Below are 3,960 nucleotides of genomic sequence, written 5' to 3' on the forward strand. Positions count from 1 at the left end.
TGCACAAGTCTGAGGAGCACTTCCTGAAATGTTGCACCCGACTGCGTCCGCATAGTGTTTGGAAACTATGCCTTATCCTGCCTGCATATGAGGGCCAGCCTAATTCTAGCTAGAGTACCCTTGAGCAAATTTCTCCTCCCTAAAGTCCATTTCTCAAATTCTCAAGGCTCAGTGAGGGAAATTGCCTTTATCTTTCTCAGAGAACCCATAGTTTATGCTCCCGATTTTTTCTTTTCTCAGGATGATTGAAGGTGGAAGCACACATTCTCTTCATCCCCTATCCTTGGGGTTGTCCTTCCTTACCTTAGGCTGTCACTAGAAGGTTCCTCTGAGAATAATGGGCAGTACATTTTCCAAAATATGAACGATTCAGCTTTTAATACTATCACCTATAGGCATACAACCAGTCAAGTTCATTTTGGATGATTGCGGTTTTTCTCCAGCTCTAATTTCCTATTTTTATTTACTTGGACAAAATCACTACCATTTCTCCAAAACAGTGATTTTTAGGTATTGGCTATTCTACTACCAGAAAAGGGGAGAATGTCCTTAATATCATTTTCAGGAACATGGTTCTACTAAAAGGTATACCAATTTACTTTTCTAAATAGGACACTCAATTTTTCCATGTAAATCTTCTATATTTGGATATTTTCATTGAATTTCCCAAAAAAAGGTAATAGATATGTGAATTATATCCATAAAACTAAAAAGTCATGCAAAAATAATACTTCCCACAACACAGGGAGGGTCTGCTCCCAAAAGCAAGCTGTTTTTCCGTCCTGGATGGCAGAGAAAATGCTTGCAATATATAAACTGAAATTTTTTATACATCTACATTTTTCATAAGGTTCGGTATTTAGTAAGCAAACCCCTACCTCAGTTAACCAGCCTCTGTATTAGTTGTTCATCAGTCAGTTCACTAAGTTAATCAGCTGTGGTCATGGGCTATGGGATGAAGTGGCCACATAATACAAAACAGGGTTACTAGGTCAGCATGGGCCTGGGGATGTGTAAGACACCTCGATGGCTCTCTCTGGTATTCAACATCATTCCACGTAAGACACAACCACAACAAGGAGCTTGGTGGAGCAGACACAGAGAACAACCCAGAGCTGGCATAGAGCCTCTGGGGCAGGGAGGAGGGGCTTGTGCCATATGGTGCTATAGACCAGGCTTGTGAGGACTGTTGTTTTACTAAATCTGGAGGTCCTCTCCAAATCACCAAATTGCTTTACTTCTTAGTATACAAGGTCAGACAGTTAAGCTCGCGAACTCATCCTGGAAAAAGTGCTACATACCTCATTGATGAATATTACTACGGTCACCTTCAAAGTACTCCTCTTAGGAAGCTATGCACTGACACCCAACGCCTAACCCACGCTTCAGAGCAATTTTGGAACTCTTTTTCTGGAATGGCCATCAGAGCTGTCGTCGTATTACCCTTGATGTCTTGAATGTCATCAAAATGTCTTCCTTTCAATATTTCCTTTATCTTCAGATAAAGAAAGGAGTCATTGGGGGCCAGATCAAGTGAGTAGGAAGGGTGTTCCAATGTAGTTATTTGTTTACTGGCAAAAACTCCCCCACAGACAGTGCCATTTGAGCTGGTGCATTGTGATACAGGAGCCATGAATTGTTGGCGAAAAGTTCAGGTCATTTTTGTCTAATTTTTCACATAGTCTTTTCAGCACTTCCAAATAGTAGACTTGGTTAACTGTTTGTCCAGTTGGTACAAATTCACAATGAAAAATCCCTCTGATATCAAAAAATGGTTAGCAACATCATTGCAACAAGTTTGCGAACTTAATTGTCAGACCTCATAGACCTTGGTAAGCTTGATACTTCTGCTCAAAACATAAGTTTAAAACCAGGTCCCCAGGTCAAATTTTATCAAGTTGCCCATATTTAAGTCTTAGTTTCCCATGGGAGCATGGAGTGGGAAAAACCTACATTTATTGAATATATACCGTGTTCTAGGCACTATACATAATACTTTTTCTTCAATCTACACAATAGCTCATTGGAGGAAGTGCATTATCTCTACTTTACAGATGAGATAAAAATGAAATTCAGAATTGAGTAACCTGCTGCTTAAGGTCACTCACCCCGTGGATAAGAGGCAGAGATAAAATTCAAATTCTGACCTGTTTGGTTCTTAACTCTATTTTTCTCTTTCATCACTTCAGATAATAACTATGTAACAGTTACACGTTGCTTATGAAAATAATTTTTTTGCCCTTATGTTCAAACTTAAATACTAAAAGAACTCTCTCTTAAAGCTTCTTTGTAATTCTGCCATTTCACAAATATTTGTGTCTTTCTTTTATTAAGAAATAACTCTTGGATGACACCACTATGACATTTTTTACATATTCAAAATTTAAGTGGCAGATTTAACTTAATTTCTCTAGCATTAGCACGCCTTTTTTGGAATATCCAACAATAAAGCTTTTTACCTGGCTGCCTTCCAAGGTAACAAATAAGTTTAGGGCTACTGATTCCCTGAACTGTGAGGCTGTGAGGCTAAGGATAGAGTATACTTTACATGCTGTCAAAGATCCTAGGGCCAAATGATGAATAATAGTCATATCTGAGATTGAGATAGGGTATTATGTGTAAAATGGTTCTTACATAATCAGGAATGCCAGAGGCAGATATTAAGAGCCTAGGTGCAGAGCTGAAGAAGAAAGAAGAACCAACAAAGGAGACAGTAAGAACTAGCAGTAGTTTTCAAACTTCTGACTTGTGTGTGCTTAAAGAGATTTTGATCTGTAGGTCTGGGGTAGAAGCAAGGTATTTGCATCATTAACAAAGGCCAGAACTGATTACAATTTGAGAATCCCTGGGAAGGCCATCAGTGAACCCAGAAGGTGTCTAATAATAAATTCCCATTAAGGAAAAGGAGCAGAGACTATCTGTGGTGGGGATTTGTCCTGCTCTATTCCCAGCCCAACTTGGTGTACCTGAGTCTGATCCACATAAATGGGCAAAGGTTCAGAGAACAGGTTGAGGGAGTAGGACGTTTTGCTTATGACCAAGACTTCCAAAGGGCAGAGTAGATTAGGGAGGTTGCAGAGTGGATCAGGGATATGATGTTGGGTTAGATCACTGGAGAATGTGCAGAGCCATATAACTTGGTATGTCCTAGCTTTCAAAAAATACTTGGTGACCCCACATCCCCTTGCAAATGCTGCTTTATTTCTCAGTTCCACTTTACGGCAAGACTCTTCAAAAGGGTTGTCTATTCTCTATTTTATTTCCTATTCTCTTATTCCCTCTTAAATCTACACTAATCAGACTTTGTCCGAACAACTTTGGCAAATTTACCAACTTTGTTTCCAAATCCAATGGTTATTTCTGTTTCATCTTGTTAACTTTCAGCAATGTTGACAGAGTTGACCACTTCCTTTTTTTTTAACTTTTTTTTTTTTTATTGGGGAAAAGTGTGTTTTTCCAGGACCCATCAGCTCCAAGTCAAGTTGTTGTTTTTTTCAATCTAGTTGTGGAGGGTACAGCTCCCTGGCCCATATGGGAATCGAACCGGAGACCTTGGTGTTATGAGCACTGCGCTCTAACCCATTGAGCCGATTAGCCGCCCTTCTTAAGTATTTTACTTGGCTTCCATATCCCTTTGATTTTCCTTGTACCTCACAGAACAGTTTCTCAGAGGCTCATTGTTGATTCCTCTTCCTCAACATTTATTGGAGTCTGTCAAGGCTTAATGGCCAGCCCTCTTCTCTATCTACCTTCCGTACCCAGATTGTTTCAGCCGGTCTCATCACTTTAAATGGTATAAATATGCTGATGACTCCCAAAATTCTTATCTGTAGCCCTGACCTCTAATCCCACTCCCAGGTCAATAGCTTTTTCAGCCTCTTCTTGGTAACTCCACTTAGAGAGTATACATGTCCAATATTGTCTTTCTTCCCCCAAACCTGCTCCTCATAGTTTTTCTTA

The sequence above is a fragment of the Rhinolophus ferrumequinum genome, chromosome 11 (genome assembly GCF_004115265.2).
Source record: "Rhinolophus ferrumequinum isolate MPI-CBG mRhiFer1 chromosome 11, mRhiFer1_v1.p, whole genome shotgun sequence".
Lineage (NCBI taxonomy): Eukaryota > Metazoa > Chordata > Mammalia > Chiroptera > Rhinolophidae > Rhinolophus > Rhinolophus ferrumequinum.